This window comes from Salmo salar, chromosome 01, assembly GCF_965601325.2.
Source record: "Salmo salar chromosome 01, fSalSal1, whole genome shotgun sequence".
In the NCBI taxonomy this organism is placed as follows: domain Eukaryota; kingdom Metazoa; phylum Chordata; class Actinopteri; order Salmoniformes; family Salmonidae; genus Salmo; species Salmo salar.
In genome coordinates, this window is record NC_138291.1 from 132,441,944 (window position 1) to 132,456,874 (window position 14,931).

A 14,931-nucleotide genomic window follows, 5' to 3' on the forward strand; every position below is an offset into this window, starting at 1 on the left:
AAGTGTATTCAAAGATGATGCAACAAAAATTAAAATAAAAAACATGACTTTTCATTTTACATCTCCACAAACTTCAAAGTGTTTCCTTTCAAATAGTATCAAGAACATGTATATCCCTGCTTCAGGTCCTGAGGTATAAGCGGTTAGATTTGAGTATATCTTTTTAGGTGGAAATTGAGATGAACGGTCCTTATTGGGACACTACTTGACACCAACAAACAGCCCTATAATATCTGGCCCTCTGCCCTCCCTAAATAGCGGCATTGAGCGGTTCATCAGCTTTTCAGCCCTCCATAACTGGCTACAAGACTATTGCAGCTCTGTGGGTGTAATATTTATTAACAATTGTGATATGTTCTGGAAACAAAGCACGTATTATAAGGAGGATGGTATCCACCCAAATAATTTGGGTTCCTGGATCCTTTCACAGCATTAAAGGGCTGAGTTGATACAATGACTTATCAATGACCCAAGTCCAGCTCATTTAATCCCTACCATTGTGTCGCTGAGTTGTCATAATGCTTCAGCAAATATACAATATCCTAGGGGAATCGGAAGATACAATCTAAATAACCTTATTTACATGCCTCTGCTGATCCTACAGCTATTGTATGCAGTAATCATATGCCTATGAACCAAAGTAATACTGTTAGTGCTGAGGTGGTATGCCCTAGTAGGAAGTCCACTGTGTGCAGCTCACCCTGCACTATTTAAAAAATATATATATATTTCACCTTTATTTAACCAGGTAGGCTAGTTGAGAACAAGTTCTCATTTACAACTGCGACCTGGCCAAGATAAAGCAAAGCAGTGCAACACAAACAACAACACAGAGTTACACATGGAATAAACAAACATACAGTCAATAATACAATAGAAAAAGTCTATATACAGTGTGTGCAAATGAGGCAGGATAAAGGAGGTAAGGCAATAAATAGGCCATAGTGGCAAAATAATTACAATATAGAAATTCTTCCTTCTTTCTTTTCTCTCCAAAACTCTTGAACGTGCCGTCCTTGGCCAGCTCTCCTGCTATCTCTCTCAGAATGACCTTCTTGATCCTAATCAGTCAGGTTTCAAGAATGGGCATTCAACTGAGACTGCTCTTCTCTGTGTCACGGAGGCTCTCCGCACTGCTAAAGCTAACTCTCTCTCCTCTGCTCTCATCCTTCTAGACCTATCTGCTGCCTTTGATACTGTGAACCATCAGATCCTCCTCTCCACCCTCTCCGAGTTGGGCATCTCCGGCGCGGCCCACGCTTGGATTGCGTCCTACCTGACAGGTCGCTCCTACCAGGTGGCGTGGCGAGAATCTGTCTCCGCACCATGCGCTCTCACCACTGGTGTCCCCCAGGGCTCTGTTCTAGACCCTCTCCTATTCTCGCTATACACCAAGTCACTTGGCTCTGTCATATCCTCACATGGTCTCTCCTATCATTGCTATGCAGACGACACACAATTAATCTTCTCCTTTCCCCCTTCTGATAACCAGGCGGCGAATCGCATCTCTGCATGTCTGTCAGACATATCAGTGTGGATGACGGATCACCAGCTCAAGCTGAACCTCGGCAAGACGGAGCTGCTCTTCCTCCCGGGGAAGGACTGCCCGTTCCATGATCTCGCCATCACGGTTGACAACTCCCTTGTGTCCTCCTCCCAGAGTGCTAAGAACCTTGGCGTGATCCTGGACAACACCCTGTCGTTCTCCACTAACATCAAGGCAGTGACCCGATCCTGTAGGTTCATGCTCTACAACATTCGCAGAGTACGACCCTGCCTCACACAGGAAGCGGCGCAGGTCCTAATCCAGGCACTTGTCATCTCCCGTCTGGATTACTGCAACTCGCTGTTGGCTGGGCTCCCTGCCTGTGCCATTAAATCCCTACAACTCATCCAGAACGCCACAGCCCGTCTGGTGTTCAACCTTCCCAAATTCTCTCACGTCACCCCGCTCCTCCGCTCTCTCCACTGGCTTCCAGTTGAAGCTCGCATCCGCTACAAGACCATGGTGATTGCCTACGGAGCTGTGAAGGGAACGGCACCTCCATACCTTCAGGCTCTGATCAGGCCCTACACCCAAACAAGGGCACTGCGTTCATCCACCACTGGCCTGCTGGCCCCCCTACCTCTGAGGAAGCACAGTTCCCGCTCAGCCCAGTCAAAACTGTTCGCTGCTCTGGCACCCCAATGGTGGAACAAGCTCCCTCACGACGCCAGGACAGCGGAGTCAATCACCACCTTCCGGAGACACCTGAAACCCCACCTCTTTAAGGAATACCTAGGATAGGATAAAGTAATCCTTCTAACCCCCCCCCCCCTTAAAAGATTTAGATGCACTATTGTAAAGTGGTTGTTCCACTGGATATCATAAGGTGAATGCACCATTTTGTAAGTCGCTCTGGATAAGAGCGTCTGCTAAATGACTTAAATGTAAAATGTAAATGTAAATTAAACACTGGAGTGATAGATGTGCAGAAGATGAGTGTGCAAGTAGAGATACTGGGGTGCAAAGGAGCAAAATAAAAATAAAAAATAACAGTATGGGGATGAGGTAGTTGGATGGGCTATTAACAGATGGGCTATGTATACAGTGCCTTGCGAAAGTATTCGGCCCCCTTGAACATTTCGACCTTTTGCCACATTTCAGGCTTCAAACATAAAGATATAAAACTGTAATTTTTTGTGAAGAATCAACAACAAGTGGGACACAATTATGAAGTGGAACGAAATTTATTGGATATTTCAAACTTTTTTAACAAATAAAAAACGGAAAAATTGGCTGTGCAAAATTATTCAGCCCCCTTAAGTTAATACTTTGTAGCGCCACCTTTTGCTGCGATTACAGCTGTAAGTCGCTTGGGGTATGTCTCTATCAGTTTTGCACATCGAGAGACTGACATTTTTGCCCATTCCTCCTTGCAAAACAGCTCGAGCTCAGTGAGGTTCGATGGAGAGGGTTTGTGAACAGCAGTTTTCAGTTCTTTCCACAGATTCTCAATTGGATTCAGGTCTGGACTTTGACTTGGCCATTCTAACACCTGGATATGTTTATTTGTGAACCATTCCATTGTAGATTTTGCTTTATGTTTTGGATCACTGTCTTGTTGGAAGACAAATCTCCGTCCCAGTCTCAGGTCTTTTGCAGACACCATCAGGTTTTCTTCCAGAATGGACCTGTATTTGGCTCCATCCATCTTCCCATCAATTTTAACCATCTTCCCTGCCCCTGCTGAAGAAAAGCAGGCCCAAACCATGATGCTGCCACCACCATGTTTGACAGTGGGGATGGTGTGTTCAGGGTGATGAGCTGTGTTGCTTTTACGCCAAACATAACGTTTTGCATTGTTGCCAAAAAGTTTTGATTTTGGTTTCATCTGACCAGAGCACCTTCTTCCACATGTTTGGTGTGTCTCCCAGGTGGCTAGTGGCAAACTTTAAACGACACTTTTTATGGATATCTTTAAGAAATGGCTTTCTTCTTGCCACTCTTCCATAAAGGCCAGATTTGTGCAGTATACGACTGATTGTTGTCCTATGGACAGAGTCTCCCACCTCAGCTGTAGATCTCTGCAGTTCATCCAGAGTGATCATGGGCCTCTTGGCTGCATCTCTGATCAGTCTTCTCCTTGTATGAGCTGAAAGTTTAGAGGGACGGCCGGGTCTTCGTAGATTTGCAGTGGTCTGATACTCCTTCCATTACAATATTATCGCTTGCACAGTGCTCCTTGGGATGTTTAAAGCTTGGGAAATCTTTTTGTATCCAAATCCGGCTTTAAACTTCTCCACAACAGTATCTCGGACCTGCCTGGTGTGTTCCTTGTTCTTCATGATGCTCTCTGCGCTTTAAACGGACCTCTGAGACTATCACAGAGCAGGTGCATTTATACGGAGACTTGATTACACACAGGTGGATTCTATTTATCATCATTAGTCATTTAGGTCAACATTGGATCATTCAGAGATCCTCACTGAACTTCTGGAGAGAGTTTGCTGCACTGAAAGTAAAGGGGCTGAATAATTTTGCACGCCCAATTTTTCTGTCTTTTATTTGTTAAAAAAGTTTGAAATATCCAATAAATTTCGTTCCACTTCATGATTGTGTCCCACTTGTTGTTGATTCTTCACATAAAATTACTGTTTTATATCTTTATGTTTGAAGCCTGAAATGTGGCAAAAGGTCGAAAAGTTCAAGGGGGCCGAATACTTTCGCAAGGCACTGTAGTTGCAGTGATCTGTGAGCTGCTCTGACAGCTGGTGCTTAAAGTTTTTGAGGGAGATATGAGTCTCCAGCTTTAGTGATTTTTGCAGTTCGTTCCAGTCATTGGCAGCAGAGAACTGGAAGGAAAGGCGGCCAAAGGTGGAATTGGCTTTGGGGGTGACCAGTGAAATATACCTGCTGGAGCGCGTGCTATGGGTGGGTGCTGCTATGGTGACCAGTGAGCTGAGATAAGGCGGGGTTTTACCTAGCAAAAGACTTATAGATGATCTGGAGCCAGTGGGATGGGTGACAAATATGAAGCGAGGGCCAGCCAACGAGAGCATACAGGTCGCAGTGGTGGGTAGTATATGGGGCTTTGGTGACAAAACGGATGGCACTGTGATAGACTGCATCCAATTTGTTGAGTAGAGTGTTGGAGGCGATTTTGTAAATGACATCGCCGAAGTCAAGGATCGGTAGGATAGTCAGTTTTACGAGGGTATGTTTGGCAGCATGAGTGAAGGATGCTTTGTTAAGAAATAGGAAGCTGATTCTAGATTTAATTTTGGATTGGAGATGCTTAATGTGAGTCTGGAAGGAGAGTTTACAGTCTAACCAGACACCTAGGTATTTGTAGTTGTCCACATATTCTAAGTCAGAAGCGTCCAGAGTACTGATGCTGGATGGGCGGGCAGGTGCGGGCGGTTGAAGAGCATGCATTTAGTTTTACCTGCATTTAAGAGCAGTTGGAGGCCATGGAAGGAGAGTTGTATGGCATTGAAGCTCGTCTGGAGGTTAGTTAACACAGTGTCCATAGAAGGGCCAGAGGTATACAGAATGGTGTCGTAGAGGTGGATCAGAGAATCACCAGCAGCAAGAGCAACATCATTGATGTATACAGAGAAAAGAGTCGGCCCGAGAATTGAACCCTGTGGCACCCCCATAGAGACTGCCAGAAGTCCGGACAACAGATCCTCCGATTTGACACACTGAACTCTGTCGGAGAAGCAGTTGGTGAACCAGGCGAGGCAGTCATTTGAGAAACCAAGGCTTTCGATTCTGCCGATAAGAATGTGGTGATTGACACAGTCGAAAGCCTTGGCCAGGTCAATGAATACGGCTGCACAGTATTGTCTCTTATCGATGGCAGTTATGATATTGTTTAGAACCTTGAGCGTGGCTGAGGTGCACCCATGGTCAGCTCGGAAACCAGACTGCATAGCTGAGAAGTTACGGTGGGATTCGAAATGGTCGGTGATCTGTTTGTTAACCTCTCTAGGGTATGTGGGATGAAATCGTCCCACCTACTCAACAGCCAGTGGAATCCCGTGGCGCATTATTCAAATACCTTAGAAATGCTATTACTTCAATTTCTCAAACATATGACTATTTTACACCATTTTAAAGATAAGACTCTCGTTAATCTAACCACACTGTCCGATTTCAAAAAGACCTTTAATCCCAGAAAATGGGCCTTAAAACCTCTTACATCTAGACGTTCCGCTAGCGGAACACCTGCTCCAATATCCAATGATAGGCGTGGCGCGAATTACAAATTCCTCAAAAATCCAAAAACGTCCATTTTTCAAACATATGACTATTTTACACCATTTTAAAGACTCTCCTTTATCTAACCACACTGTCCGATTTCAAAAAGGCTTTACAGCGAAAGCAAAACATTAGATTATGTCAGCAGAGTACCCAGCCAGAAATAATCAGACACCCATTTTTCAAGCTAGCATATAATGTCACATAAACCCAAACCACAGCTAAATGCAGCACTAACCTTTGATGATCTTCATCAGATGACACTTCTAGGACATTATGTTATACAATACATGCATGTTTTGTTCAATCAAGTTCATATTTATATCAAAAAACAGCTTTTTACATTAGCATGTGACCTTCAGAACTAGCATAAACACTGCAAACTTCCGGTGAATTTACTAAATTACTCACGATAAACGTTCACAAAAAGCATAACAATTATTTTAAGAATTATAGATACAGAACTCCTTTATGCAATCGCTATGTCCGATTTTAAAATAGCTTTCGGCAAAAGCACATTTTGCAATATTCTGAGTAGATAGCCCAGCCATCACGGGCTAGCTAATTTGACACCCACCAAGTTTGGCCCTCACCAAACTCCGATTTACTATTAGAAAAATTTGATTACCTTTGCTGTTCTTTGTCAGAATGCACTCCCAGGACTTCTACTTCAATAACAAATGTTGGTTTGGTTCAAAATAATCCATAGTTATGTTCAAATATCCTCTGTTTTGTTCGTGTGTTCAAGACACTATCCGAAGGGTGAAGAAGGGTGACGCGCCCGACGCGTTTCGTGACAAAAAAATTCTAAATATTCCATTACCGTACTTCGAAGCATGTCAACCGCTGTTTAAAATCAATTTTTATGCGATTTTTCTCGTAAAAAAGCGATAATATTCTGACCGGGAAACCCTGTTTACGTTCAAAGACAGAGAAAATAAAAACATGGTGTCGCCTCGTGCACGCGCCTCAGTCTCAGTGTTCTCTGATCGACCATTATCCAAATGCGCTACTGTTTTTCAGCCAGGGCCTGCAAAGACATCATTCAGCGTTTTGCCGCCTTCTGAGAGCCTATGGGAGCCGTAGGAAGTGTCACGTTACAGCAGAGATCCTCAGTTTTCAATAAAGAGAGTGTAGAAGCCCAAGAAATGGTCAGAGAGGGCGCTTCCTGTAAGAAATCTTCTCAGGTTTTTGCCTGCCATATGAGTTCTGTTATACTCACAGACACCATTCAAACAGTTTTAGAAACTTTAGGGTGTTTTCTATCCAAAGCCAATAATTATATGCATATTCTAGTTTCTGGGCAGTAGTAATAACCAGATTAAATCGGGTACGTTTTTTATCCGGCCGTGCAAATACTGCCCCCTACCCTAGAGAGGTTAACTTGGCTTTCGAAGACCTTAGGAAGGCAGGGTAGGATAGATATAAGTCTGTAGCAGTTTGGGTCTAGAGTGTCTCCCCCTTTGAAGAGGGGGATGACCGCGGCAGCTTTCCAATCTTTGGGGATCTCAGACGATACGAAAGAGACGTTGATCAGGCTAGTAATGGGGGTTGCAGCAATTTTGGCTGATCATTTTAGAGAGGGTCCAGATTGTCTAGCCCAGCTGATTTGTAGGGGTCCCGATTTTGCAGCTCTTTCAGAACATCAGCTATCTGGATTTGGGTGAAGGAGAAATGGGGGAGGCTTGGGCAAGTTGCTGTGGGGGGTGCAGGACTGTTGACCAGGGTAGGGGTAGCCAGGTGGAAAGCATGGCCAGCCGTAGAAAAATCCTTATTGAAATACTCAATAATCGCGGATTTATCGGTGGTGACAGTGTTTCCTAGCCCCAGTGCAGTGGGCAGCTAGGACTTTACAGTGTCCCAGAACTTTTTGGAGTTTGTGCTACAGGATGCAAATTTCTGTTTGAAAAAGCTAGCCTTTGCTTTCCTAACTGCCTGTGTATATTGGTTCCTAACTTCCCTGAAAAGTTGCATATCGTGGGGGCTATTCGATGCTAATGCAGTACGCCACAGGATATGTTTGTGCTGGTCAAGGGCAGTCAGGTCTGGAGTGAACCAAGGGCTATATCTGTTCCTGGTTCTAAACTTTTGAATGGGGCATACTTATTTAAGATGGTGACGAAAGCACATTTAAAGAATAACCAGGAATCCTCTACTGACGGAATGAGGTCAATATCCTTCCAGGATACCCGGGCCAGGTCGATTAGAAAGGCCTGCTCACTGAAGTGTTTTAGGGAGCGTTTGACAGTGATTAGGGGTCGTCGTTTGACTGCAGACCCATTACGGACGCAGGCAATGAGGCACTGATCGCTGAGATCCTGGTTGAAGACAGCAGAGGTGTATTTGGAGGGCAGGTTGGTTAGGATGATATCTATGAGGGTGCCTGTGTTTACGGATTTGGAGTTGTACCTGGTAGGTTCATTGATAATTTGTGTGAGATTGAGGGCATCAAGCTTAGATTGTAGGATGGCTGGGGTGTTAAGAATGTCCCAGTTTAGGTCACCTAACAGCACAAGCTCTGGAGATAGATGGGGGCAATCAATTCACATATAGTGTCCAGGGCACAGCTGGGGGCAGAAGGTGGTGTATAGCAAGCGGCAACGGTGAGAGACTTGTTTCTGGAAAGGTGGATTTTTAAAAGTAGAAGCTTAAATTGTTTGGGCACAGACCTGGATAGTAAGACAGAACTCTGCAGGCTATCTCTGCAGTAGATTGCAACACCGGCCCCTTTGGCAGTTCTATCTTGTCGGAAGATGTTATAGTTAGGAATAGAAATTTCAGGGGTTTTGGTGGTCTTCCTAAGCCAGGATGCAGACACGGCTAGGACATCCAGGTTGGCGGAGTGTGCTAAAGCAGTGAATAAAACAAACTCAGGGAGGAGGCTTCTAATGTTAACCTCTATGGGCTAGGTGGGACGCAAGCGTCCCACCCGTGGTGCACTCCATCAACAGCAGGTGCATTTCAAGAGCGGCAAATTTGAATCAAAATAAATGTCAAAATTCAAATTTTTCAAAGATACAACTATTTTACACCCTTTGAAAGATAAACATCTCCTTAATCTAACCACGTTTTACGATTTCAAAAAGGTTTTACGGCGAAAGCATAAATTTAGAGTATGTTAGGACAGTACATTTACAAGAGTTGTGTGTAATGTTTTGTCAATTCAAAGACAGGGTCACCAAAACCATAAAACCAGCTAAAATGATGCACTAACCTTTTACAATCTCCATCAGATGACACTCCTAGGACATTATGTTAGACAATGCATGCATTTTTAGTTCTATCAAGTTCATATTTATATCCAAAAACAGCATTTTACTATGGCATTGATGTTGAGGAAATCGTTTCCCTCCAATAACCGGCAGTCAAGTCAGCACCACAAATTAAATAATTAAAATGAGAAAACATTGGTAAAATATTATAATGTCATTTAAAGAATTATAGATTTACATCTCTTGAACGCAATCAACTTGCCAGATTTAAAAATAACCTTACTGGGAAATCACACTTGGCAATAATCTGAGCACTGCGCCCAGAAAAATACGCGTTGCGATACAGACTAGCCGTCATGTTGGGGAGATCTAAAATCGAAAATAATATGTAAATAATCCAATACCTTAGATTCTCTTCATCAGATGTCACTTCCAGGTATCACAGGTCCATAACGAATGTAGTTTTGTTCAAAAAAGCTCATCATTTATGTCCAAAAATCTCCGTCTTGTTAGCACATGATCTAAGCCCGCCGGACTTCACTTCATGAACGAGGGGAAAAAATATATTTACGTTCGTTCAAACATGTCAAATGTTGTATAGCATAAATCATTAGGGCCTTTTTTAACCAGAACATGAATAATATTCAAGGTGGACGAATGCATTCTCTTTTATAACGTATTGGAACGAGGGTACCCAACATGAACTCGCGCGCCAGGTGTCTAATGGGCCATCATCGTTCCATGGCTCTTGTTCGGTCAGATCTCCCTCCAGAAGACTCAAAACACTTTGTAAAGGCTGGTGACATCTAGTGGAAGCAATAGGAAGTGCCAAAATATTCCTCAGCCCCTGTGTTTTTCAATGGCATAGGTTTAAAGGTAATACAACACATCAGGTATCCACTTCCTGTCAGAAAATGTCTCAGGGTTTTGCCTGCCAAATGAGTTCTGTTATACTCACAGACACCATTCAAACAGTTTTGGAAACTTTAGGGTGTTTTCTATCCATATATAATAAGTATATGCATATTCTAGTTACTGGGTAGGATTAGTAACCAGATTAAATCGGGTAAATTTTTTTATCCAGCCGTGCAAATACTGCCCCCTAGCCCTAACAGGTTAACATGCATGAAACCAAGGCTTTAACAGTTACAGAAGTCAACAAATGAGAGCGCCTGGGGAATGGAAGTGGAGCTAGGCACTGCAGGGCCTGGATTAACCTCTACATCACCAGAGGAGCAGAGGAGGAGTAGGATAAGGGTACGGCTAAAGGCTATCAGAACTGGTTGTCTAGTACGTCCGGAACAGAGAGTAAAAGGAGCAGGTTTCTGGGAAAGGTAGAATAGAGTCAGGGCATAATGGACAGACAAGGGTATGGTAGGATGTGAATACAGTGGAGGTAAACCTATGCATTGAGTGACGATGAGAGAGATATTGTCTCTAGAAACATCATTTAAACCAGGTGAGATCACCGCATGTGTGGGAGGTGGGACTAAAGGTTTAACTAAGGCGTATTGCGCAGGGCTAGAGGCTCTAAAGTGAAATAAGGCAATAATTACTAACCAAAACAGTAATGGACAATGCATATTGACATTAGGGAGAGGCATGCGTAGCCGAGTGATCATAGGGGTCCAGTGAGTAGCTCTGTGGGCCGGAGACACGGCGATTCAGACAGCTAGCGGGCCAGGGCTAGCAATAATAATAAAAATAACCTAGGCATGTCTACCTCTGCTAAACTTCCCAGTAAAGCAAGAAAAATAATCAAGCATCACAGAAAAGAAGAAAAAATTGCCTACGTTAACATTTGTAGGTTAAGAATAATTTGCTAGTAAGAGATGACATTCACATTCTGACAATCTCTGAAACTCACTTAGATAATACCCTTGATGATACAGTGGTCGCAATACATGGTTATAAGATCTACAGACAAGACAGAAATGCCAAAGGTGGACGTGTGGCTGTTTATATTCAGAACCACATTCCTGTAAAGTTTAGAGAGGATCTCATGTTAAATACTGTTGAAGTAATATGGCTTCAGGTTAATCTGCCTCACCTAAAGCTCATTCTGGTGAGAAGCTACTATAGACCACCAAGTCCTAACAGTAAGTATCTGGATAATGTGTTAAATGCTTGATAATGTGTGTGATATCAATAGAGAGGTATACTTGCTGGGTGATTTAAATATTGACTGGTTTTCATCAGGCTGCCCACTCAAGAGGAAGCTTCAAACTATAACTAGTGCCTGCAACCTGGTTCAGGTTATCAATCAACGTACCAGGGTAGTTACAAACAGTACCGGGGAAAAAATCAACAACATGTATTGATCATATCTTTACCAATGCTGCAGAAATTAGTTGGAAACAGTATTAAAATCCATAGGATTTAGTGATCACAATATAGTAGCCATATCTAGGAAAACCAAAATTCCAAAGGCTGGGCCTTATATTGTGTATAAGAGGTCATACAATACATTTTTAAGTGATTCCTATGTTGTTGATGTAAAGAATATTTGTTGGTACATGGTGTGTAATTTTTTTTATTTATTTAACCTTTATTTAACTAGGCAAGTCAGTTAAGAACAAATTCTTATTTGCAATGATGGCCTACCAAAAGGCAAAAGGCCTCCTGCGGTGATGGGTGCTGGGAATAAAAATAAAAATATATTAAATAAAAATATAGGACAAAACACACATCACGACAAGAAAGACAACACTACATAAAGAGAAACCTAAGACGACAACATAGCATGGCAGCAACACATGCCCACACAGCATGGTAGCAACACAACATGACAACAACATGGTAGCAACACAACATGGCAGCAGCACAACATGGTAGCAGCACAAAACAGGGTACAAACATTGTTGTGCACAGACAACAGCACAAAGGGCAAGCAGGTAGAGACAACAATGCAAAGCAGCCAGAAATGTCAGTAAGAGTGTCCATGATTGAGTCTTTGAATGAAGAGATTGAGATAAAACTGTCCAGTTTGAGCGTTTGTTGCAGCTCGTTCCAGTCACTAGCTGCAGCAAACTGAAAAGATGAGCGACCCAGGGATGTGTGTGCTTTGGGGACCTTCAACAGAATGTGACTGGCAGAACGGGTGTTGTATGTGGAGGATGAGGGCTGCAGTAGATATCTCAGATAAGGAGGAGAGTGAGGCCTAAGAGGGTTTTATAAATAGGCAACAACCAGTGGGTCTTGCGAGAGAGATGGCCAGTTTACAGAAGAGTATAGAGTGCAGTGATGTGTCCTATAAGGAGCATTGGTGGCAAATCTGATAGCCAAATAGTAAAGAACATCTAGCCGCTCGAGAGCACCCCTACCTGCCGATCTATAAATGATGTCTCCATAATCTAGCATGGTTAGGATGGTCCTCTGAATCAGGGTTAGTTTGGCAGCTGGGGTGAAAAAGGAGTGATTACGATAGAGGAAACCAAGTCTAGATTTAACTTGAGCCTGCAGCTTTGATATGTGCTGAGAGAAGGACAGTGCACCGTCTAGCCATACTCCCAAGTACTTGTATGAGGTGACTATCTCAAGCTTTAAACCCTCAGAGGTAGTAATCACACCTGTAGGGAGCGGGGCATTCTTCTTATTAACCCATGTTACCTTTATTTTGGGCGTATTCAGAAAAATGTTAAAGGCTGAAAAAGCTTTTTGGACACTAAGAAAGCTATGTTGTAGAGCGTTTAACACAAAATCCCGGGAGGGGCCAGTTGAGTATAAGACTGTATCATCTGCATATAAATGGATGAGAGAGCTTACTACTGCCTGAGCTATGTTGTTGATGTAAATTGAGAAGAGCGTGGGGCCTAGGATTGAGCCTTGGTGTATACCCTTCGTGACAGGCAGTGGCTGAGAGAGCAGATGTTCTGACTTTATACACTGAATTCTTTGAGAGAGGTAGTTAGCAAACCAGGCCAAAGACCCCTCAGAGACACCAATACTCATTAGCCAGCCCACAAGAATGGAAATGTCTACCGTATCAAAAGCTTTGGCCAAGTCAATACAAATTGCAGGACAACATTGCTTAGAATCAAGGTCAATGGTGACATCATTGAGGACATTTAAGATTGCAGTGACACATCCATAACCTGAGCGGATGTCAGATTGCATACTAGAGAGAATACTATAAACAACAAGAAAGCCAGTCAGTTGATTATTGACAAGTTTTTACAACACTTTAGATAAACAGGGCACAAAATAAATAGGCATATAACAGTAAGGGTCAGCTAGATCTCCCCCTTTAAATAAATACCTAACCGTAGCTGCCTTCCAAGCAATGGGAACGTCCCCAGAGATAGGCTTGGGGATTAAAGGAGCAGCAACCTTAACCTCTTACATCTAGACGTTCCGCTAGCGGAACACCTGCTCCAATATCCAAGGATGGGCGTGGCACGAAATACAAACTCCTCTAAAATCCGAAAACTTCCATTTTTCAAACATATGACTATTTTACAGCATTTTAAAGACAAGACTCTCGTTAATCTAACCACACTGTCCGATTTCAAAAAGGCTTTACAGTGAAAGCAAAACATTAGATTATGTCAGCAGAGTACCCAGCCAGAAATAATCAGACACACATTTTTCAAGTTAGCATATAATGTCACAAAAAACAAAACCACAGCTAAATGCAGCACTAACCTTTGATGATCTTCATCAGATGACAACCCTAGGACATTATGTTATACAATGCATGCATGTTTTGTTCAATCAAGTTCATATTTATATCAAAAAACAGCTTTTTTACATTAGCATGTGACGTTCAGAACTAGCATACCCCCCGCAAACATCCGGTGAATTTACTAAATTACTCACGATAAACGTTCACAAAAAGCATAACAATTATTTTAAGAATTATAGATACAGAACTCCTCTATGCACTCGATATGTCCGATTTTAAAATAGCTTTTCGGTGAAAGCACATGTTGCAATATTCTCAGTAGATAGCCCAGCCATCACGGCTAGCCATTTAGACACCGACCAAGTTTAGCCCTGACCAAACTCCGATTTACTATTACAAAAGTTTGATTACCTTTGTTGTCTTCGTCAGAATGCACTCCCAGGACTGCTACTTCAATAACAAATGTTGGTTTGGTCCAAAATAATCCATCGTTATATCCAAATAGCGGCGTTTTGTTCGTGCGTTCAAGACACTATCCGAAGTGTAAATAAGGGTCACGAGCATGGCGCAATTCGTGACAAAAGATTTCTAAATATTCCATTTCCGTACTTCGAAGCATGTCAACCGCTGTTTAAAATCAATTTTTATGCAATTTTTCTCGTAAAAAAGCGATAATATTCCGACCGGGAATCTGGGTTTAGGTAAACAGACGAAAGAAAACATAGCATGGGGTCGACGCGGGCACGCGCCTGAGTCTCACAGTACTGTAACCAGCCACTACCCAAACGCGCTACTTTTTTTCAACCAGAGCCTGCAAAGCCACGATTCAGCTTTTTGCCGCCTTCTGAGAGCCCATGGGAGCCGTAGGAAGTGTCACGTAACAGCAGAGATCCTCTGTAATGGATAGAGATAATCAAGAAGGGCAAGAAATTGTCAGACAGGCCACTTCCTGCATGGAATGTTCTCAGGTTTTGGCCTGCCAAATGAGTTCTGTTATACTCACAGACACCATTCAAACAGTTTTAGAAACTTTGGAGTGTTTTCTATCCAAAGCTAATAATTATATGCATATTCTAGTTTCTGGGCAGGAGTAATAATCAGATTAAATCGGGTACGTTTTTTATCCGGCTGTGAAAATACTGCCCCCTAGCCATAACAGGTAGAAGAAAGGGTCTAAACCATCTGACCCAGATGTTTTTTGGGGGTCAAGTTTAAGGAGCTCCTTTAGCACCTCAGACTCAGTGACCATCTGCAGGGAGAAACTTTGTAGCGGGGCAGGGAAAAAAGACGGAGGAGCGTCAGGGATAGTCGTATTAGAAGGGGTGGGAGATGAGGAAATGTTGAGTGAG

At 42.9% G+C, this 14,931-nt stretch overlaps 1 protein-coding gene across 1 annotated transcript in view; it reads right to left on the minus strand.

Annotated features, from left to right (window-relative positions):
- The window catches only part of col27a1a (collagen, type XXVII, alpha 1a), a 365,335-nt gene that overhangs the window by 232,677 nt on the left and 117,727 nt on the right, over positions 1-14,931 (minus strand). The window lies entirely within an intron of this gene.